The 25,249-nt window shown below is 43.8% G+C and overlaps 1 pseudogene; it reads right to left on the bottom strand.

Annotated features, from left to right (window-relative positions):
• Positions 1–18,404: 18,404 nt before the first annotated feature.
• On the bottom strand, positions 18,405–19,747 carry LOC142766954 (allatostatin-A receptor pseudogene; annotated as a pseudogene).
• Between the last annotated feature and the right edge of the window lie 5,502 nt (positions 19,748–25,249).

Below are 25,249 nucleotides of genomic sequence, written 5' to 3'. Positions count from 1 at the left end.
GCGGAAACCTGGAGACTTACAAAGAGGATTCAGCTTAAATTGAGGACGACGCAGCGAGCAATGGAAAGAAAAATAGTAGGTGTAACCTTAAGAGACAAGAAGAGAGCAGAGTGGATTAGGGGACAAATGGAGGTTAAAGATATCATAGTTGAAATAAAGAAGAGGAAATGGTTATGGGCCGGGCATGTAGCACGTAGACAGGATAACCGCTGGTCATTAAGGGTAACTAACTGGATTCCCAGAGAAGGGAAGCGGGTTAGGGCGAGACAGAAGGTTAGGTGGGCAGATGAGATTAAGAAAATTGCGGGTATAAATTGGCAGCAGCAAGCACAGCACCGGTTTATCTGGCGGAACATGAGAGAGGCCTTTGTCCTGCAGTGGACGTAATCAGGCTGATGATGATGATAATATATATATATATATATATATATATATATATATATATATATATAGTTGGAGTAATAATTCATTGGGCCCGTTAGTCTTCGTGAAAGTATGGGATATGGCACAACGGGAGCGTTGTCAACAAGGATAATTTTATTTCCCAACAGTTTCGGAAGGGGTCCTTCCTTCATCACGGGATGAGTTATATATATATATATATATATATATATATATATATATATATATACACTCAGTGCCCCGTAGCACAGCTACTATTTTTAGGCGGTGCATTTCTCGTCCGACTACGTTAGACTTGAATAGTTTTGAGACCTCATACTCGAAAAGGTGAAATCTACAGTGCGCATTTGTAGAGACACGCTATGTTCCGCTTCGCCAACTGTAAACTATTCGCGCAGGGCTCCCAGGGTTTCTTTTTTTTTCTTTTTTGAGAGGGTCTGGTGTGCAACAGATCGCCTAACTTTGGCGATTGGTTGTCGCTGTGAATTCCTGTAACTACTTTAGTATACCGTAAAAGTTAAATTACCAAAATACTTCATGATGTAAAGGTTCAGACTGCCTTCCTCTCCCCTCTTTCCTTGTGGCTTTCTGGTTCTGCGTGCGTGTGACACAGTATTTGATTTTTAATCTCATTTTATCTCTCACAAGGGCTTTAATGGAGCTCACATTCAGTAGATGGGCGTGTCATACTTCAAGGGCTACGGCATCATGTGCTAGACATGAATGATGGGCAGGTGCGAAGAAATCTTCATCAAGAAATCGCGACGGAGGAGCCGAAGCACATAGCAGTTCCTGCGCGCGGCTCTTTCAGTACTATTCGACTGCAGTGCCGCCGATGTGGTCAACGCGGAAGGGATCAGGAGGCGAGGCGTGGTCACGCCACTCAACTTTTCTAGTACACTCTACCAACGAGGCATGCTTCTCGCTAGTGTGCGCGTACCTTTCCCAGCCGTCACCGGCCTTGCGGGTTGGCGAAGCTAATAGCATTGGCGAATGATGACGTCGAGTCTGGCACACCGACGAGGTGCGAGCCAGCGAAGCCGAACGCAAGCGTCAGCATTGGAAGACCAACGACACCGACGAGGTGCGCGTCAAGAACACCGTTCACATTCGAGAATAGAGACGGCGCGAGGGTAACACCGACGCTACACCAAGTTTCGCTTCAAACCATTCTTTCGGCACCCGCGTCGACGTCCTTTTCAACTGGGTCAATGCTGTGCGCACTACTGCTGCATCACATCCCACCAGGGTTCGCTTCGGGGAGATAGTCCATAGCTTTTTTTAATAACTTCGAGCTCATTTTTAGAAATGCTGCTATGCCTAACAATATTCTTGGGAAATGAAAGAGGAACAACTTTTTATTGCTAAAAAGAAGCTAACAAATCATTTCAACACGGTCATATCAACCCTCAACTACCAACTATTTGCATTTCGCAAAATTTTATTGGTAAAGCTATATTTGAAATAAATAAAAGAAGTTATTTGCTAATGGTGCGGTAGTTCAAGTTCAGAAAACTTGCTTTCGTGATATATGACTGCTTGTTATAGCATACACAAGCGCACGGTTTTGTACAAAATGACTCGTACAGAAACAATTCATTAAAGGAAGCAAAACGCAAAATCATATTCTTCATGTAACATGTTCTTAGCGCAAAAGTAATATAAAGCTGTCTGCCATAAACTCAAGGACACGGAAGTCTGTTCGTTGGTACAGCAAGCCCCCGTTAGACAGCTTAGCTGGGCTCATAACTTCCGTACTTGCTGTTTATTGAAGATGAGCGACTGGTTTGCTACTAAAAATGGTAACCATCACGGTTTCAGTATTTGGTCAGCGTCCCGTGGAAAGCTTTTGCGGTTTTTGTTGCAAATATTGCCAACTTTTTCTTTGAAACGAAACGTGGGAGTAGTTTTTTGTCAAACAAAAAGAATCATGAATGGTCATATGTAAAGAGAGTGAAAAATATACGTTGAGGAACGTAGTAAACCCAAGCAGTTGTGGGTCCTCTTTAAAATATGTGCTCAATAAAACACCTTCAATTCAATGTCAGCTAATTTTAAATCTTTATATCTGTGACCATAGTTATGGCGAGCGAGTGTTGGTCTCTTCGTAACTGAAACTTGTATCACTGTGTTGCTAGGATAAAAACTATGCGTGACTTCAACCTTTATTCTAAACGCTCTTTCTTGTCTACTCAATAGAAATCACCTTTCCATACGTATGTAGTGGATCACTGAAGTTTTTGTATGTACAAAACCAATAATTTCCATGATCCATTACGTGTGTCGCTAAATTTGGGTATTTTCTCTATTGATAGCACATCCCACTTTTAGTATAGGTCCAAGTAATACGTATGTATAAGATAAGACAACGTAATACGCATCTATACTATAAAACCTGGGCTTATTGTACTTTCGAGCATATTGTACTGGCCAACCATGTTGGCTGGACAAAAAAGGGGCTTACTTGCACTAGTCAACACACTCTTGTGCCTGTTGCGCGTCCTGTGGGCTCAGTCATAAGATTTCCCAGAAGGAGCCGGCCATTCATTTTGTAAAGATGTCCCCTTGTCTAAGAAGTGGATGCCTCATAGATGATGCGCCACTTTTTTGGTACGTGCAGCCCGCAAAACTGGTATCGCATGGTGTGCAGTCGTTAGGCCGTATCAAGAAACAAAACTTACCTTAAACTGCATTACAAGGGCAACTTGGGCTAGTTGATGGAATATACTTGTGATGAGAAAAACGCACAAAACGGACGAGGACTAAGGAAGACACGCCATAGGCACTGATTTGCCGCTAAAAACATTTCGAAGGGACACACGCAGATATCAAGCAGCTGACCTAGTCACGTGGTACACCGGGGTATGTTCGCAGCAAAAAATCAGGGTGAAGATACAAACAGCTAGTCTTGATAAAATGCAACATTTGTGTGAACACCCGAAAAAAATGATCAAACGAAGTACAGGCAGTTATATACAGAACCGTTCTCAAAATTAGCTCCTTTAACGGTGCAGCCCTTAGTGAAAAGGCAATGCTGTACTTGGGTTCAACGCTGCAGCGTTGAACCCAAGTACAAAATTGTGCATTTCTTTCGGTGGTCAAAGAAACAAGTAGTTTACTTTGCCATCAGTAGTCATCCACTTTTTCAACAATGACCTGGCAAGTGCAAACCAGCAGAAGGTGACAAGAGCCATCCATAAGATCACAGTTTCTGACAGTTCCGCGAGAGGGTTTTGGTTTTGATTTGTTGTTGTTGCTTGTCGGTTGGGATTATTTCTTTATATTGCAATGAATGGTGTGCCGGCCAGTCCGCCACGGCCAAGGAAACGAGAAAAAATAGACGGCTGGTGTTCCTGCGGATAACGTGAAACACAAATAGGAGATGATAGAACGACGAAATTTTCTTAACTCGCATAAACAGGCCTCTCAGTAATGCATATACATCAGTATGGTGTACCACGTTGAGTAGTCTGTGAAGTAGGATCGATAACAAACAAAAAAATGGTACAAAAGTTCCGACTATATTAGCGGAGGCAAGCAAGACACCATCCTGTCAACAGCTAATAAATAAGTAATAAAGCAGTACTAGAATTCAGCAAATGAAGAATATAGCCTCGCTGTTTTCGCACCTCTTTTATAATGCAGAAGAAACCCCAGTCGAGCACTCGGCTAAAGCTAATCAATCACAAATGCGAGAACAATGCAAGTTGGCTTCCAAATTAGAAGCCGTCGGTTGCCAGTAATGAAAGTAAAACTTCCTATTTCTTGTATCCTAGTTCACGGGTCATAATAACCGTGTCGCGTCTGCCGAATAACAGTGCAGCAGACTCTTGCTAGTTACTGTTGAATGAAATGAAAACATATTTTGTTGTATGAGAAATGCTACTTTCAGTCTAGCGCATTAGAATGAAATAATTATGAAGGTAGCTCTTTGAAAATAAATGAAACAAACTTGACATGAAAACTTCCACAAATCAAAATTTCATCCTCTTTAAAAGTGATGAGTGCCATAGCTGAATGCTTTCCCTTGGAATATTAATATTGAAGTCATAGGTTCAGTGTATTCCCTAGAGCTATACGCGAGTAGTCTATCTCTAATTGACTAAACCATACGTTATATTAGTTCACACCTACGTGCACTTCGGTAATAGCACACATCTTTTTGTTTCTATTTATTGAATGCAGGACATATTTTGCGCCACAGATAGTTCTTGTCATTTATGTCATTTTATCGTAATGAAAAAGGAAGGTACGAATACCTTTTTTGTCCTGCGTCTTCTATGTGTGCTTCTTTGAAATAAACAATTATGTTTGCTTGAAGTGGTTAAAATAAGTTATTTACCTAAAAGAAATGTAGTGTAGCTTGCTCGTATTCAGACAAGGCGCGCAAACACACACAACAGAAGAAAGTCAGCACACCACTAACACCTACTAACAGCCGAAAATGCGCACAACGGCGAAAAAAGAGGCAGAGAAACATATCTGCGCATGTCCCATGGGTTCAGATTTTAGGTGTGCATTCGCTACGGCGGAAGATAAGAAAAGGCACGAAAGCGTATGGGCGCATGCCCATTGAATATAAAAACCAATGGGCATGTGCAGATAGGTTTTCGTGCTTCTTGTTCTTTTCCGGCGTTGTGCGAATTGCGAGCGGGTAGTATGGGTTTGAGGTGTCCTGACTTGCCTCTGGTGCTCATGTCCTCACGCCATCTTTTAGAGCTGTATTTTAGCATGTGTCGTCTCCACCTCTTATTCTTTCTCGTCACTTACGGCGAAGTCCTCGAACTGACCCTCGGTGGTATCAGCGTGAACACGACTGATGTGAAAAAGCAACACATGACGTCGCAGGTCCCCCGCCACCAGTGAGGCCATGGTGTGACAGATCATAACATTTAGTTACTTATTTACACGTAGCCTAACGTGCCGTAAGAAGATGACGTCATCCACATAGGATTGTCGCTTCTGCGAAGAAGGGCTCATCGCGGAGACAGTTCGCGGCTAAGTGAGGTGAAAAAATCGTGCCCTTCCTCCAGTCCAAAAGGCAGTGGAAAAGCACGTTTGGTGCAGACATCTCTCGGACAGGATCGCTGAAGGACCAACACACTGACTGAATAGAACAACAAAAACAAATTATGTGGTAAAAGCACTAATGTGAAACCTGAGGACGTTAGTAAGAGAACATGCGACGAACAAAAACAGGGGGAAACACGTGATGATGACTAAACTAAAATGGCGATCTAGAGAATGAATCTCTCGATTGATGTCTGTGTCTAGATTGATATCCGTGAGCACCCTGGTTGTGTTCAGTTTTGTTATTAACAAGGTGTGTCTTACAATTGTAGTACAGGATTGTCAAGCTTGTGATCTCTACACTCGGTTACCTTGTGTAATATGGGTTGGCATCCGGACGAAAATTTTATCCTGCTCGTACACATGCAATTACGTTTATTTATACTGGTTTAGGTGATGTAACCAGGTAGTGAATGAAGACGCCTATTGAAGTGCAACTAAACTGAGTTTCAAGTCAATGCTCGTACGTGTCTACCTGCATTTGCAGCCTCTAAGTCGCCTTACGTTTATCCAAACATTTATTAACTCGTACAAGTCATGGTAATATTGGATTGTATTTGTATTCCGGTTAGGCAGATAAAACAGATCAGGCATGCCTATTTAATACAAATATTTATACAGTAACATGCGTATCCAACTTTGGGGTACAACATGGCGGGTTTACACATATACTTAGCTTGGAACCAGCAACCTACCCTAAGTCACCCTAGCTTGCTTTTTTCAAGATATTGTTCTTCGCAGATTTTTTTTATTGCTTGACATCCGATGTCAATGTTGACAAACCAGCCCTCGCGATCCTTGTCTTGACAGTTTAATGACCCAGCAGAAGAACATTGGTGGTGAACATATTGGCAAAAAATGCGGCTGTCATTCTAAATGGCTGTCACAGGTAACGACGAGCAACTTTTCAATTAAAACTTTCTAATATAACAACTGAAATTTAACATGATAGCCTTTGGCAAAGTTTGGTCCACCTATAAACACGTCAGTCAGCATGTCTGAGGGGAACTAACCGTGTTTTTCAACCTTTGCTTGCGTGCCGGTTTTGCGTAGCCATAATTTGCACTACCTCTGACATTAATGGACTACCTGTCCAGGCATCCCTTTCAGACGAAGAAAGTCAAAAACATCCACGCTGTCAGCAGGAAAAGGATATTGGAGTAACTTTCCCCGCTTCACTGACAAGTGACTGCCTCGGGCAAAACTTTCACTTCTGTATTACACGTTCATCGCAGGGTCAACTCAAAGAAAAAAGTATGGTGGTTGCAATGTTCACTGCCAAACAGCGTGGTATACCACACTGCCTGTTACAGACCATCACGGTTTAGAGCAGCACACCAAACACGCAATGTAGTGCGAAGACGACGTGGACCGATGTTTGCCTTTCATCCCCGTTCTTCCCTCTGGCGTTGTGTTGACTTAGCATTCTAGCAGAAACCAGTAACCGATCAATTCATGTTACGCCGCGCACGTCACGAGAGGCACCACTCTCTTAAGATCATAAGTTGTTTACGGAAGGGCACTTTTGGAAAGATGTACAAAGAAATTGTATATTCGGCTTCCCTGCGGAGATATATCTTACCATAAAGAGAAGATTTCTTGCCTACGTCCGCGCTAATGAACGTTACTATGGCGTTTACTGCCTCGTATAACCAGTTTGTGGATATCCACTAAATTCTCATATTTGCTCGGGAACGAAGTACCAGGGGGCGAACAAGTTTAACTCAATGTGCTAAGCAACAAAGTAGAAGGAAGTATGCGTTTGTCCAGAGCCATATAAGAAAAAAGTACACCTGCCCACATAGGCCACGAACACGTAGCTTGTCACTTCCACAACACACCTAAAAAGTTTCTATCTCTTTTTACAATGTTCTTATCAGAAACTGTACAAGTGATTGTGTTGGTTTATCTCATTTATGGAGCTTTGTTAGTCTTTCGATGGGCTCTAAGTCGAAGACATTCTGGATCTTTTTGTGCAGTTCAACAACAGAATCACGGCAGCTATGCACTAATGGCGCGAATACTGAGAAAGCTGCCAAGCAGGGCATGATGCCATTCTACTTTCCTTCACTCTACTTCACACCCCTTGATGTAATATGTCACGCTATAAAATATTACAGTATTGGTCCAACTCTGTCATTTTCTGCTATAAAATGTTTTCTACCATTACAATCTTCATCGAAAAAAATCTGAAAACTTCACTTACCTTTGGATCGCCTTATCTGTAAGGTCTGCTTTTTTTGTCTTTAAGAAGGTGAACCCATTTTTCGCTTAACAAAGTTCTGTCTTACAGAAATCCAGTTGTTTGCGTGCCTAACGAATCAAGCAGCCAGTAAAGTGATTGGGGTAAGGTCAAGGAACACGTTCGATCAGAGTGTATAATATACATTTATTTCACGTCTATGTTTGGGAAAGTATGTGGCATGTTTTGAAATAAAACGTTCGGTGATTTTACCAGAAACACTAAAGTTTACTTTACTAACAAATCATTTTGGGCTGAGCTGAAAAGAGCATCAGCTAACCAATAGCTCTTTACTCACCACAAAAAAAATGGTGAGGCTATTTTTAAAACCTCTCTACAGCATTCACTCATGAAATTGAAAACACACTTTAAGAGAGAAACGTTTGGTCTTGCGCAACGTAGCCACCACCTTGACTTACGTATCCAGTGAACTAAAAGATGTCGCCTTTTTCTTTTGCTTCCACTTTGCACTACTATAAGTTTTTTTGTTGTTTTTTTAACTGAGCCTTTATTTTCACGCGCCATTCCTGAGAAAACTTTTCCAGTGCAAAGAAAGCGTGCCTGTTTCAGCACAGGGTGAATAGGTGCGTCTCATCTAGAGCTCACAGAAAAGCTCTCAACCTCGTATTCCTTGGGATGTTTTCCTTCTTTTCTTCGGAATTACGAGAAACCCTTTCGCCACGTGCGCAAATAGTCGGACTAAAGCAACAGCGAGACGAATAAGATCCAAATACAAGGCTTTCACATTACACTTGCCTTTCATTGTGTCAATAAATCTGCAAGACACTAACGTAATTACTGGTTTGCCTGTCAGAGATTTCTTCGTGGAAAGCATGGCGGATTCCTGCTTTAAGAGTAAACGTCAAGAGCCCTCCGTGCATTAGGCAGTGACATCCGCATGAGTAGAAAAAAAAGAGAATCACGAAACTACTCACACTGAATGCTCCGCGTTTCTGGAGCACCACGTTTACAGTGAAGCTGTTCTTCTAACTAAATGCTGTCGAATCCACCAAAGACGTATTTCCAGTGTGTCTGATAGTTGGAGATAAAAGTGTCGTGGAAAGCGAACTCAATAGTTTCTACACTATTCAGCAACACTGACGTAAGCATATGGGGAGAGGGTTGGGGCCCCTCCTCGTTATTCTTTATTATTCGTTATTCTTTAGGTGATGCTTTAGAATTTTTTTTTGGTAGACAAACCAATACAATCAGAAAAACAAGTATGAAAATGCATACGGTGCGTTTGAAGTCCACCCTCTTTGGCAAGTAAATCGTGGAAACGGTTTGCAAACACCGTTCCTACGGCAACTGTCATGCCAGCTAGAGGCATTTGAAAGCGCTGCAACCTTTTATTTAACGTGTGCTTGTAGTGTAATAAGATACCATACTGTAAAACTCGAACACTTCAAGATACCGTGGGCTTCGTCAAGACGACTTGTAAGTTCTTGCTCATGGCCCTACCACATATATTTTTCGGAGTGCAATGCTGAGAAAAAAAGATATTAAGATTCTGCTTTGTGCACTATTTGAAGCAGATACTGACGCTACTTCAGTAAATGTTACTTGTAACCAACCATAGGTTTTCTAATGAACCTGTTGCAGATATCAGCAATAAAATGCGTTATAGTAGTGTTTCACGGTATTCCCGCTAATTTAAACAGACACCGTATTGTGAAATCTCAACGCACATAAGACATTAACTTGGCCATTATTTAAAGACTGGTGCACTTATTGTGAACGAATACTTCATGCATTGTAAAGAAATATAGTTTGATGTTTCTTTGCCGTACTTCAGTGCTCGGGTTATGTGCAAGTGAGTCACACTGATTTTTTTACCGTTGTACTGAAGGTGATGCCACGACAAATTGGAACATGACGCAATACAAAGAACAGAAAATGTGCCTTTATGTGTTGTGGAGAGAGGAATAGGGTTCCCTCCAGTGCGGACGCCAGAAGTTCGGCTCCCGCTTCGATAATATTTTCGTTGTGAATTTTTTTTTGTTTCCTGTGGTCAAGCTGCATTTCATTCGACGTTGTTTTTTTTTCGAGGATCACGTTCATATCATACTTTTTCGGTGAGTGGTCTTTTTGCCAAGTTAGCAGAACTTTTCGGGAGGAACCTACTGCGGCGCGGCTAGCTTTGTCGGGCTCAGCCTAGCGTCTACAGTGAGGCACGAGAGAAGTAGGACAACACGCCCGCAGTAGATATGCTGGGAGGATAAAAAATATCTCATGAAGAATTGAATCACCCGGGTTAGACGACCACACCAGGCAGGAACAAGGAAGCTCGTATAGACGCCAGTTTTGATGTGGGCTCGAAGGGAGCCCACCGCACGGCCACCCCGCAAAGTGCGATGCAGCATCTTACAGCTGCATCACATCCAGGCTCTCGCAGCAGCCTATGGACCGCATACGAATTATCGTTAAGCCGAGAGATGGAATTCACCTCAGAAAAATACGCCAAATAAGGCTTGCGCAGGCTATTGCCATGGTAGCCGCTATAACCCCGGCAGAGACTGAGGGTGACGTCGTTTGCTCAGAACGTTCTCGTCATTTTCACACCGCAGCAGAAGAACGCAAGCTTCAACGTAGGGATCTAGCAAATCTGGATAAACGAATGAATGTACCATGTGGTGGCATATATGGTGTCCCTTGATAACACTTGCAAGAGTTATTCAAGAAGTGGACGCAGACATAAGCGAGGTCTTGCTCCAAACAAGGACGGTCAACCAGGGAAATTCGAAGGCCCTAGCAGTTAAAAAGATCAAGACCACCACCACGGTGGTTGTGCTTTTCGACGGCATGAACGTGCACAACTACGTTATGTGCGGCGTTAGCTTGCTGCGCTGCACGCTATACAACTACAAAATGACATGTGTTACGCCTGCGGACGCCTGGGACACAAGGCCGACGTTGGTCTCAACCCAAAAAACACAGTGTGCAGGAGCAGTGGGCTTGCCTCCCCTATCGACGATCACCAGTACTCGCCAAATTGTGCCCTTTGTAGAGGACCACAACCTACAATGATAAAACGCGCAAAGAAAGCTTTCAAATTCCTTATGTCGTGCGGCGGAGAAGACAACTGCGCTGAAAGTGCGCCAAAGGGACTCGGCGAAAGCTGGTCCCGGAGAGCCGGTCACGGGATTATAGTGTATCTAGTTCTCCCAGTCGGGGGCGTTCCGTCACGCCAGCTGGCCACCGGAGCAGTCGCCCCAGGGACCATGCCCGTTCCCGAGTTCGGATCCAGACAGAGCCTACCTGGGCAGATTCGGTTAAGCCGAAGCTAGTGGCGCTGCAACCAGAGGCAATTCGGGCACCCTTGCCAGAGCATAAGGAAAACCCCAGGCTAGCTTGATTGATACAACAGAATTCTTGCCCTAAGTTATAGCTTTAGCAGGTGATGGCTCACCTTGAGTCATTCCTCGAATCTGTTTCCTCGCAGGGTGGGACAGCAGATACCCCCACCAGAGGATGCGAAGGCACACCCGGTAGGTGTAGGACCTCACCTCCCCAAGTGGAGGTGGATGCAATGGAGACAGAGTCGAACAGCAAGGCTCTATAAACTATGCAGTAACCGATCAAACAACTGCTGAAGCATCACATCCCTTCTTAAAAGGGTGTCACCTCCTGAAACTACGCAAGCAACGCTAGCTACAGGTAGCTCGCCTTCGATGGACCTGAGCAGGGCACAGTCGCCTGCATGTGCGGTAACAGTCAACCCGACAAGAGATTGGCTAAGTCTTATCAGTAATTATGGCGTGGAACACAAATACGCCGGTTGTATGGCAGTGGAACTGGGCTAGTTTCAGAAGAAAGAGGGCTTCGCTGCTGCACTTTGTTGCTTCTCAGGTGATAAAACCACACTTATGCTACAGGAAGCTTCCGGTGATGCGCCAAATTTACCGGGCTATCGACTCGTCTCGACGCTTGAAAAGGCAAGTGGGGTTTTACAACCTTAGTTGAATGAGAATGCTTATTTTAGGAACACAAACTACAGCTTGGTGAAACCAAGGCACAGGTTATTATATTCGAAATCATTCCCAAAATCTGGCTCAAAAATAGCGTATTTCTTCTAGATGTTTACTGTTTGTCGTCACACAAGTGGCAGGCGTTCACTTCGCTGATTGCAAAAGTGGTGAAAGGCACCCCACAAGCGGCACTTATCTCTCCTCTATTCCACAACCTTACCATGAAGGGCTTCTGTCGAACAAAACCCTGTCGATCAAAGAGCAAGCATTACGTTTACCTCCGGGGCAGCATGAATATGAAAGCATTAGTTAGTGTTTTCTTTTTCTGAAAAATACTTCGTTATATAATTCTAAACACGCTAATGTTTCCTAGGCTGCGCTCACAAAGCGGCGCTTCGCACGAAAAAGCAATTTGTAAATTATATGGTGCTGCCAGCTGGTGGTGACCCAGCGTTCTGCACAACATCATGTTTCCCGACGACACTGCCAGATGGCGTCTATATCCCACTCAGCACCGTTATGGTCATGGAGTCGTGACGTGGCCGAATGAAGCAGACTGTGGGTCGAATAAAAAACTGTTTGTTTGGGCGAACTTCTGCGCAGTAAACGGAATGTCTTGCACTGACAGCGGCGAATGGTGCGTCGCTCGTTGATCAACTGACCAGCGGGGAAGCGTGTCGGCATTTATACCCTTGACATTGCATATTTTAGCTTTAATACTAGCGGCGACGTAGGTTCCAGAATAATCAGTAATGTTCACAAAGTGGGCGTAATCTTAACAAAATGACCTACTACAGCCTCGAACTACGAGCGTTGGCTCGTAGTCGCTAAGGAATATCAACTCTGCAAATTTACTGGGTAGACATCTTCGTACGCATTACGAGTCTTAGTACTGGACAGCTACTGACGCGTAAGCCTGCAACTGGCTACTGCAAAATAAAAACTTGGTTATCTGCGGATGATATCGTTTGAAAAAAAAATAAATATACCAAGTCTGTGTGAGCCCTTCTTTTATGCTCCATATCACAGGCAAAAGTCGCCTTGTTAGTAAATTGATGAACACACTGCGCGTTTCGCATGTGACGTGCCTTTATGAACGATCGTTCATACTTTCCGGCCTTTGCTAACACTTAGCAGTGGTGCTTCTTCTGCCTGACGTGATAACACTGCCACGGTGCTTGTCTCATTGAAAAAAACAATTCAGTGCCAGGTAGAAGTGGGTCACAAAAATGAAGACGAACAAGAATAAAATATGAGATACGCTGAAACGTATGACCTTTTAAGAAAACGCCGTCGTTGAACGTGAATATACAGTGTTTGTCGACTGACAGCTCGATCTCACTTGCTTTGGCGAAAGTCTTGAATGTCGGTCTTGCACGAGAAGTCTACACGCTTTCACTGCAGGCCCCGATAGGGAGCCAATGTGCTGCACTGCAAGAAAACACAGGCACTGGTTGTGGCTCAAACCACAAGGGCGCAGTGTACTCGAATGCAGCGAATGTAGTGGAACAGGGGCTGGCTTTCTGACATCGAAACTAGCGTGAAGTCAGGCCACTCTGTTAACGTTGGTTACTCCACGCACACGTATGGCCAGCTCTGGTGGCGTTAGGTACAAAAACATACGAGATAGCAACTTGGACTACACCAACAAGGACACGAAGCTCAGCGGTTGAATAAGTGTCGTGAAATCTTATGTGAGCGTTTAAGGAGCCCACACCATGCTGTGAAGTCAGTGTAGATTTAAAATCAAACTCGTTTAAAAAAATCCTGTGCTAGTTAATCGTTCATAAGACACTCGCGCTGACCACAACACTTCCTGGCCTGTTGAGGGCCCGGCCTTTCATTTGGTGCAAGAAATCAACAACTGAACATTTGAGCATTATTAGTTTGGAAGACGAGCTCTTTGAGAAAAGTGATTGTATAGTTTAAGCAAGAATTTTGGATCAGGATATACATCGCGATACACCGAAGTTGATGATACCGGCTCATTAGGGTTGCAGGTTACGGCGAATTTGTTTATGGTTGGTGCATGACTGGTTTATTACTGTTTTGCTTGATATTTACCCAACCGGAAACATGTTTAGGTCGCATACATAACAAGAAAACACGTGTACATGGCGGCAAACGTGAAACGTGCATTAAGACATGAAGCTAGAACCTCAATCTAAGCAGTTATGTTTTGTCTATTCTACAGGAAAATATCTCGCTATTTCATCCTTTTTATATGCTTCCGATCATTAAATGTAGATGATTTGTAGTGTTTTCTATGTGAGCACTTGCTAGAAATTACATGCCGACAAGAGAATTCCCTCTTTAAACTCAGAGTATCTGATTTTTAGCCCCAGGGAAGGCATCAAGCGCGTGGATGTTCACATGTAGGGACAGAAAGACTAAGACTCACCGCTGCATCCTAGGCAGGAAGGCCCGCACTTGACTTGAAAATTAGAGCTCCACAGTGAGGAGCTGGTTTCTTCTTATTTGCAGCGACATAGGCCTTTATGTGTGGAAAGAGAAGCACATGTTCTGGGGATACTGGAAATAACAGAACATCTAAATGCAGCCCAGAAAGTGTCCGAGCTGTCTTCTTCTTACACTATAGTTTTGCTCTCAGTACAGCTGCATTTACCCACCTGAGATGACAAATAAAGATGGTCAAGCTTGTAGGTCCAGTAATAACACTAAGCACGAAATATATCTTTATTGCGTCAACAATGATTAACATACACGTAATCTCGGTAGTGGTCTATATGGCACAATTTTCTCAATCATAATACAGTATGCCTTCATACCTATTCATTGGTGAACATTCTAAAGGATGGAATAACAAAGGTTCTAGGAATTACAAGTCTATGCTTGTTCGCGTATCTTCTTTTACACGGGATTTTATACGCCGAAACGTCATTCAAAAGATATTGAAAACGAGCAGCAGCCCGAGTCGGCATTCTCAATCACTTTCTTGGGAGCCCTTTGTAAAACTGTTGCTTGGGCGAGGTAGTTCAAAAATATTTAGACTGATTTGTGAGCGCAATAAAGACGACACATTCACAAAAACACAACACGCAGCGCTGTACTCACAACTGATTACAAAAAGGCCCTGTGTTTTAAATATCAAACCAGTTGTCAATACAGCACTGTGTGTTGTGTCTTTCCGAATGTGTCGTATTTCTCGCACTGATAAATCAGTCTAAACAACCCTTTGTTATAGCGAACACTCAGAAGACGTCACGTTCATGGTTCTGGCGACACAGTAAGTACAGTTAGAACTTCAATGTGGTAACCATATTTAAACAATTTAGATGTGGAGCATCTGTTGCTCGCGGGTATGTCACGTGTCCATCGTCCACACTCACAGTACGCATGCGTGGCTCTCCTCCTTCCATCTCTACAATAGCTGGGAGTTACTCTCTCCACTTCTCTTCTACCACCTGCTTGCGCTCGCTCCCACATTGCGCATGAACGTCCCCTTTTCTCTGTCTCTCTTCTCATACACTATCCCTTATTGCGTCGCGACACCTAAGGTCCCTAGATGAAAAATACTTGTTTTATCTAGGTACATTAGCAACGCTGACGCAGGGGACGTCTGCTAACCTACACTCACTCCCCCTTTTCCTCTTGGCATTTCTTCCGGCGGCGTCTCGCAAAGCCGACGCAGGCAGTGTTTTCTAACGAGTTTCTTGATTGAAAAAAAAAAGAACGGACTACTCGCGCCACACAATTTTGATGCCCCCCATCACCCCATAGCTCCTTGCAGAAATGGTGCAAATTTTAGGTGAGGTTGGCCTTCTAGCAGTACTGTGGCGCCGATGACGCAATTGTCTATTCACCTTAGCGTGACATTACCTCATCATAATACACAGTCACAGTGCAGACTTTGTGTTTTGTCCGATTCGATAATCGATAGGGTTTTCGTAAAGGGTGATATTTCCCGAGGCATTTATGATTGAGAATACCCCTCGTGGACACGCCTATTATCTACACAGAATCTGTGGCGCTCGTCACGTGCGAAAAATGAAATATGTGAAGAAGGCGACACAGAGTAGATTGAAATGCAGGTCACGTTGTGCGCGACAGTGGGCTCTCAACATGGCGCATGCGCATTGGAACATTGGGAACGCTCGCTCGTCGAACTGCGAACATTTTTTCAACGCGCTTTGAATGTAACTCCGACATCGTGGTTCAAAAAGCTCTTTGGTAATTTCATCTGCGCGCCACGCATTGAGCGTTTCAACGCAACGACATTATTTAGGAAGTTATGTCCCAGCGATGTGAAAGGTAAAATGGGGGAAGGAGGGCGGGGGTCAGAAGTTGTCAGACCGCTTTCCCTATTACTCTCTTGACAGCCCAGCGCAGGTGCCCCCACATCTTGTAGAAGCCACATCTACGGTACTGAAAAGAGCTGTTGTGTGACAGAAAAGATTATCAGGTATAGACGACGAGTAAATTTAAAATGTCTTCACTTCGGCGAAGCAGTCTATTCTTTCTTGCTTACAACAATTTGAGCACTGAGCTTTATTTTTTCCTTCGGCCAATCGCGAGGATGCTTATACTCTAGTGCACAATATTTTTAAAATCTAAAATGACTCTCTGTATGGCAACAAGATAGTTCAAGCAGCTGAAGAATGAAGCGTTATGAATGGTTTTTGTCATCCTCAAAAAAAGGCTACCGTAGAAACACCATTGACTATCACACAGCCTCTGTGGGCTGCATTACAAGTGACAATCAAGGGCGACGTAAGGATGGGTTAGCTAACGGCAATTAATATTGTGTCTATGAAACTGACACGAACCAATTACTGAGTCTGTATAAGTTCGAACGATTTTCAGCGTTGAGCCTTTAAGGGTATAAAAATTTAGGATGCACGACACAAAAGGAACCGCGAACACGATGGCTGATGATTACCTTCTTGAAAAAAAAATGGTGCACCATTCGTTTGTTTCATTTTAACGTGGTACCCCTTTACAAAAGTTATGCTGTCGTATTCTAGTCATGCTTTCTTTATGCTTTTCTGCAATCGTCTTCGCACAACAGCCTTCCCTTCGAAGTTTCCCAACGGCGTTGCATAATGGCTACACTAATCAAGAAATGTACGTTCGTACTATTCCCAAAGCAGCGGATAATGCTATGCACAGCTCCCTTCACCTAATATTTACGCGAAATAGAAAAGGATCGAGACCGCTGCAAGCGATTTCAGCCTGATCCAATCTTATGTATTTTTTTGGAAGCCCTAGCGTATCGTTTATTAGGGAACACATTCTTCAAATGCATTTCTTTTTTTTTGTCCGAGACACCACAAAAGACTGTACAATACAAATGATGTGCTTTCGGTAACTTTTTGTCAGAATTAATCAGCAAAATATTGTTGTGAAATATTGGTTTGATTTTGAAAATCTAGAACCTGTATGCTTCGTTAACGACGAATATTCCGAATAACGATGAATAAAAATCGCCATTCTCATTCCGGCTTGCCACACACTTTTCGTCCCTTCTACTCAACAACCCTCTATTCTCGGTGAGAAGCATGAAATGTTGCATGAAGCAGTGGTGCGGAGGAGGGAAACTGCTGCTGTACAGCAGCTTACCCCAAAAGTACGCTAGTGTCCTGTAAGTTTTACTACGCCAGTGCCCCTCTTCAAACTTATCCGGTAGAGTCAATCATTCTAACAGCAAGGGCTTAAGACTACTGTAGGCTTTATGTGGTTCATGTTTCTTTTCTTTTTTTAAATGCAGCAAAACAACTATGACAACAACTGTGAAAGCAGGAGTTGCAAGGATTCTACCTTTCAAAGGAAAATGTGGTAAGTTGTAGCAGTAACAATAACCTTGTTCAGCATTCACCCATGAAGAATTGAATTTTACAGCACAGATACAAGATGAATTGAATAGACGCTTTGCGCTGCAGAATTCAGTTAGCAATGACGACAAACAAGCTTGCCTGTCTGTTTTGTGATCTGCGTTCACATTTTGCATGAGCATCAACATGACTTCATATATTTCATTCAGCGCATAAAACATTGTTTAATGAACCACCCTGTTGGGCTTTCTGAGGGGTTGTCATTTCTACAATAAGGTGATGCTCTTTAAAACCGTGGCACCAAGAAAACATGATAGAGCCAGAAAAAATTTTAGATGCGTTCCTCTTTCAACTAGGGCGTACCGTTAGGTCTATTCCTTCTTTTTGAACCTCGAATGATCGACAAATGAAAATATAGTTTTTAATTTTGTCGAGTTGGTTAGACATTATTTTTTTTCACCAAAAACTAAAACCAGTTCTTACTTATATATTCCACCCTGCCATCTTTGGTCTCCTACGCGCAAGCACCAATCTCACTGAGCGATACCTTTTTGAATATCATCGCGACAAGACTGTACTGCAATCCTTTTGAGCAGTCTTCGCTAACACAATTATTGGTGACGTGTAAGCTGCGATAATGCTATAACTGTGTTATTTGCGGTAAACTTGCATGCTGTTTTCCGGCGCGTTTCACAAAACAAGGATTGCCACTGCATAGAGCCGAAATGACATTCAATAAACTAAGAATTGCTTATTGATTTTACAAAACGATGGTTAATCTTTCGATAAGTACGCCATTAACCTACATAACTGATGGCCCACACTAGTCACATGTTCACTTGGTGTCATGATCATATAATATTTACGATCAGTTTTCCCGTGAAGATGTCTTCGAAGTAGAACTTCACAAGGCAAGACAGCAAGTTCAAAAAGAAAACTTTAAATATAAAGTAACTGTTGAGTAGAATATTGTGCTTCCATTTCCCTGTGTTCAAAGTGATAGTGTGTTCGCGGGTTTTTGAAGTTATGGCTGCTGGTGTTGATCATCCTGTAGATTTTCAAGCAAAATTCAAGAGCGGGCTGCGCAAAAAACATGGCGCACTAGATGCCCCCAATACTTTGTCGACAGACGCGCACCAATGACTCCCGTGAATCGAGTTCTTTGCAGGCCTTTTCGTTTTCCCTTCTCTTGAGACGGTAATACTAAAGTCGAATAAGCCCACACAGTAACGAACAACGATTGATTGAATGTCCTGTCTATCAGCAAACCTTCTTCGAGCGTTCACAGTATGTCATTGGACACCTTGGTAAGTTTCGTGACACACGCTGCCGAGCTCTCCTTCCTCGTTCTTTCCGCATCGTCCACGGTGCGCGACCTGCCCTTGCCCGAAGAACCACGTGCATATGGCGTCTTACGGCCACAGCAGATGACCTTACGGAAGCTCTTGCGGAAGTTGTCTGAGAGGAAGGCGTACAGGAACGGATTCACACAGGAGTTGGTGTAGGCAAGTATCTGTGAAGCGATCTGGACGACGATGCGTGGCGCGTTCATGGTCCGCCCGTACAAGTCGACGCTCTTGAGCACCAGCACCACCTGCACGGGACACCAGCACAACGCGAACACAACCACGACGACCACGACGAGACGAGTAACGCGCTTCTTGGAGCGCATGCTCTCGGCCCTGATGCGGCCTCCAGGTGCGGCTGCAAGCCAGAGCCTCTTCAACATCAGGAGGTACAGCACGAACACGATGGCCAATGGGACGACGAAAGAGGACATGAAGAACGATATCTGGAAGGCTGCTATGTTGTAGCCCATGTCGGTCCTGAAGGTGCAGGCCGAGTAGTTCTCCTCGATGAGCACGACCCCGTGAGCGAAGAGAGCAGGAACGCAGGCGGCGAGGATGACGACCCAGGTGAAGAGAATGGCGAGATTGGCGTTTCGTTCCGTTCTGATAGACATGGAAGTGATCGGATGGACGACCGCGAGGAACCGGTCAAGAGACATGAGCACCAGGGTGTAGATGCTCGCGTACGCGCACACGATCACAAGGTACTGGACAATGCGACACCAGGCATCACCGAACGGCCAGTAGTTGAGGGTGTAGTCCCATCCGGTGAAGGGGACGCAGAAGACGATGAAGAGCAGGTCAGCCATCGCGAGGTTGATGATGAGGTTGTTAGTGGTGGACCGCATTTGCGGGTCACAGAGCACCACAAGAACAACCAGGGCGTTGCCAAAGAAGCCGATCACCGCGATGGCACCGAAAAGGATGGGCACGGCGATGGCTAGGACTTCTTCGACTGTCCTAGTATCGACGTCACTGTCGTAATCGACGTGTTCGAGATGATCGAGAGGCGTCGCACTGGATGTGTTGTCACTTATTCCTGCCTGACAGGGCCAAGTGGTTCCATTGCAAGGTGCTGCGCTGAGGACGCCCAGTAACGCCTTCTGGGCCAGTAGCGTTAAGAAGGATGTGAGGGCTGCCAGTGGATTAGCTGGTGGCAGTTTGCTACTGGAAGGATTTAGAAGGACGTTGTGATCACTCCTGTTCAGCACGTCAAGTGGTGTCGCTGGTGATACCGTTGTGATTGATTGATCCATTTTGTCTGAGTGTCCCAAAAAATTTTCTTCTTTTGCTGTCGGTTACCCCTAATTGCTCATGTAGTTTCTGTGTCCATGGGGCACCTGCACAAAAATAGAGACATTCAAAACAGTGTGGTTAATTAAGATACACCCAGGTGGTCAATGTTGGTAAATTCTAGAATTTAAGCTTCGACACAAAAATCTACCAGAACATTTTCATAGTTAGTACTTTGTAACCTAACTTAACAATACTTCTAACAATCAATAGCAATATTCTCAATAAAATCGCGTGAAAAACAAAAGTTTTAGAATAAGCGTGAAAGTTTTTTCAGCGTTTTCTGGTAAACAGGACAACTGGAAAACATTGCCCCGTGGAGAGTCATTCAATGCAATTTGCCGATGCATAAATAGCTGGGTCTTGCGTCATTTCGGAAGGAACGAGTCATTGTTGCGTAAACCATCAGGCGCGAATTATGGTGCGCTGTTCGTAAAGGTCTAAATTTCACAAAACATTGTAGGAAGGCACATCGTACTATATTTCAATAAAGGAAAGAGAAGTAGTTGTTTGTAGTCAGCTCCAACTAATTATTGATGAATAACATAAATTTGTATGCTGAAATATCCGGCACTCCGTCCTGTTCCAAGTTTACACGGAATCACGGACCACTTCAGCTAAAAATGCACACCAAGATATCTTTAGCTGTGTTAATTTCGAGCAAAAAATATTACAAATTACGTTGGTTCTTGTGCATGGCACGTCGAGTGACCCGTCTAACATATTAGTGCCTTCATCACTGTATACGGCTGCGGTCATACACAACATATTGGTGTAATAAGGCAGAAGGTTCAGTTGATCCTTCGCGCAATGTATCTTGCCATTCCTTACCAACTTGTCCAAAGAACTATCAAAAACATTTCGCACCAAAAGGGGAGAGAAGTGATATTTTATTGTGTGCCTTGGCTTAGGCACGCATCCACTTATGTAGCAGTAACTCCATGCTTTGTAATACATTACGTGCCAAAGCGAAGTTGGCTGCGACTATGCCTGTGACCAAGACCATCTATTGAGAAAGTAGCGGATCTTTCATACACGGTTCCTCCCCCCATATATATATATATATATATATATATATATATATATATATATTCAAGGCCTAATTTTTTATACTGCGATTTCCGGGCTTGGCGGGATGCATTGTCTCGTCCTGATAAGGATGACTAGGGGATATCACACTAGGTCTAATATCAGCACTGTCAAATTCTAAGCGACTGTCGAATTTCCCAGCGCGCAACTTCTCATGTTCTGCTGATCACGCTTTAGCAAGAAATGCTTGCATAATTGAACATCCAATCACCCGAAGATTCAGGACTTTCGGCAAAAGGGGACGTCTAAATGTCCACTATATCAGTTTTCGTGGCTCGCACTGGCGAAAAAAAAAATCTGTACTACCGTGAAGTCGAACACAACTTTACGACTATCTCATCTTGAAAGCCGATGCGCTTCAACCCTCAGCGAAATTTAATTTACAGTGTAGAAAAGAACAACGGCATGTTCATAGGTGATGGCATTGCCACTGGAAGCATTTAGAATGCTAAAAGATGGCCATAAACCCGATGTGCTATGAGTACAGTGAGTCACCTTGAACAACTAGTCATAATCTGAAACTCAGTAATATTACGTGATTAATTCCCAAGAATAAAATTATTTACCAGAACCAAGACTGCACAGTGCTTATACGCAGCTATGCTCTAACGTAACACCTATTTCTGAATGTTCAGCCTACAAATACAAGCCTCGTAAAAGACATTTCAAGTGCAAGAAGTCATGCACTTCGGATTCGCAGGTTAGGTCTGTTTTAGAGGTTTGAGCTACACTAGTAATGAAATTTCACGATTTAGCTTCGAATCTGGTTACATGGTTTTTGTAATGATTGATTGATTTGTGGGGTTTAACGTCCCAAAACCACCATATGATTATGAGAGACGCCGTAGTGGAGGGCTCCGGAAATTTCGACCACCTGGGGTTCTTTAACGTGCACCCAAATCTGAGTACACGGGCCTACATCATTTCCGCCTCCATCGGAAATGCAGCCGGCACAGCCGGGATTTGTGGTTTTTGTAATGAATAGGCTTAGTTAGTTAGCGTCATATCTTCGCCCTCTGAATATTTCTGAAGGTTGAACTGTTGTCCTCATTTTCGTTTGCTGCAAGGAACGTTTTTTTAGTATACCAGAATTTCGAGATATGCGAAAGTATGCAGCGAGTGGTATTATTTTTTTCTAAAAGGCCCTACTCATGTGAATTTGTCAAAATTATACAATGGGCAGCCTGTGTTACAACGTATGACCATCTACGACCTAACGTAGTGGTGACCGGGTATCTATAACTGTTCTTGAGTAAACTGTTCAGTGGAAGCTAACTTTCGTGTATGGTCAGTGATTAATCTCTTCAACCATTGTGGCATTTTCTGTGCCTTTCAGTCAATTCCTGTCCAATGTTTCTTTAGGCGCGTTGTTACGCGCAGAGGAGACCAAGAATCGTACGACTGAAGAGGCCGTTTATGAGGTCGCGAAGGCCAACGGCGAACAGGCTGATTCCAGCTGCGTCTTCGCCTTCTTTGTAGCTGCCTCTCAGGGTAGCCAGCACGTTCACTGGTCTTCGTTTTTGTCGTAGATCCGTACACCATTTTTCTCCTCGCCGCAGACGAAGCCCACCAGGTGAGTTAGGCGATTCACCTCGGCGTAAAGAACTTCAAGCGAGCATCATAGACAGCTTGGGTTTTAGCAGCTCTTCGACCTCTCACCGCGAGGTGAGCCATTGTGTACGTGGCCTCGGTGAGTTTGTTGAGAATAAAAAAGGGTCCAACGCTTCCGAACAAAAACTGCCGGCATAACCCGCGCTTCCGCACTGAGGTCAAAGGCCACACTAAATCACCGGGACAATAAGTCACAGAACGGTGGCGACCGTCGTAGCGATTTTTCATTTGTCTTGCGGTGCCAAAGTCTAGAAACGAGCAACGCGACACACCCATTCGGCAAGGCAGAGGGTTTCGACCACAGTGAGGTTCCCGCGAGAAGAGAAAGGCACAATTTTGTGGAGGGTGTCCCACGGCGGACGTGCATAAAGCAAGAAGAAATGACTATAGCCGGTAGTCGCATGCGGAGCTGTGTGAAATGCATACGTTATAAAAAGGAGTTTGTCATTCCAGTTCTTGTCGTTGGATGAAGCATACATGGAGAGCATGTTTACAATTGTTTGGTTGGTGCGCGCCGTGACTCCATATGTTTGCGAATGATATGGTGACGAGGGACGACATTTTTTCTGCTCACATCCTCGTTTAACGAATTCCACTTTATAGAAGGCGACATGTTCCTTCATGACGAATGGGCAATCGCTCTGAATGACGATTTGCTTTCGCATTTACTTTTTTAAGGAAGGGTAGATAGATAACATGGTACCAGGTGCCTTGCAGTGCATTTCTTTAAATTGTCTCAGTTCTGGTGATTCCTGGTGCATGACTGATTAGCCCACAAATGGCAACACTGGATATCGTTACGAATCGCGTCCCTGGAGTATTAAATATGACGACGGTTTCCGGATAGGTTGAATCCAATTTCCTTTCAGAAACAAAGGCACAGCTTTTTTCTCAATGGCTCATCCCAGTGGGGAAATCTATCGAGATTTTGCTCAAGAGACGCTATTCCCAACTGCTCATAAAAAAAATATTACAAGCATTTCATCAAGAATAATGAAGAAAAAATTGAATTAATGAACTTGTTTATGTTGAGTTGCCTCATAATTAAGGTTCTATCTACAGCGACTAGAAGTAAGCACGTTGGCCTTCTTTTATCAACGAGTCACTGAATAGGCACACCGTGAAACTGCTGCGCTGTTTATTTTTTTGTTTATTGCTTCATGATACATTTATCGCAGCTAATTTTGGAACGGTCAGCGATTTGTCGAAAGTTTGCTGTTGTTTATGTTGTGTTGTGCAGATTCTTTTGCCTTTATACAACAGAGGTGATCGTAGTATTGTTCCCGGTTTTGAATACTCTCCGACTGCTGAAGTTATTGTGCGACATCTTGAAAGGTTATGGGAAATTCTATTGGTCCTATACTCCGACGCCGCTACACTGACATGACCCAGAAAGTTGGGATAATTTTAATCGGGTACAGCCTAAAATTTCAGGAGAGTCACCGTTCAAATGTCCTGTCTTGTCTTATAATAACCTTTTTTCCTACCCTACGTGTAGACAATGTAGGGTAATCAAACAAGGCAAGTTTAGTTAAATAGCCTGCCTTTCTCCTTTGTTTCTCTCTGTCCCTCTCCCTCCCGCTCATGTACTAAACCATGTACTCTGAAGGCAGGGTTACCAGCTGTCCCATTTATGACGTCACTGCGGGGTGCACGTTCATTGGCGCAGGCTTGTGGGCATAGCCCTTTAGAGGAAACACCACGTGAATCTGAAGTTTTATGACGCTATTGCCGCAAGCTATGTTGCAATAGCGCGACGCTATACGGTGGAGTTGAAATAGCGCTGCTGTATTTTAGAAACAGGCTTTCATGTTTTATTATGATCATTTCATAGGTTATTTTCATTTGTCTTAATATAAGCTAGTGTAGAGGGAGAGGCTTGGGCAGTTAATGGCTTAGACCAAACACCCCGTTTCGCGGCACACAACCACTTTCCCCACCCTCGCTCTCTTCTTTTCTCCCGTTGTAGCTTGTACGACCCAGAACATAAATAGAAGATCTTGGAAGAACATAGGCGAAATAGTGCGAGGATTACGCTGTCATGAGAACGACCGCATGGCCCATACAAGCGTTACTGTTATCAGTGACGAACGGTAATGCGAGCGCGACACGAGTTCTTGCAGGACATCGCCATCAGCAGTTACCATCATACACGTATCCCACCCAGCACGAGCACGAGAGCTTAGTTATATTGTCCATACATTTGCTGTAATGAAACAATGAATATCCGGGCAAGCTTTGGGTCGCATTCTCCCTATCACGGTGCGTGCGATCAACCGTGTCTGCTCGGTATATCGCCTCTAATTCAGTGCGCCATTTTTCCCCCTCGTATTGCACTCACTGCTCTGGTGACAACAAAGGGTGCGTTTTGTTTATGTCATTCACTAACCTATTTACGAATTTAAAAAATCTCTTTGAGGCCTTCATAACTGT

Source organism: Rhipicephalus microplus, chromosome 7 (assembly GCF_043290135.1).
Source record: "Rhipicephalus microplus isolate Deutch F79 chromosome 7, USDA_Rmic, whole genome shotgun sequence".
In the NCBI taxonomy this organism is placed as follows: Eukaryota; Metazoa; Arthropoda; class Arachnida; order Ixodida; family Ixodidae; genus Rhipicephalus; species Rhipicephalus microplus.
This window is presented reverse-complemented; position numbering and strand designations above follow the sequence as displayed.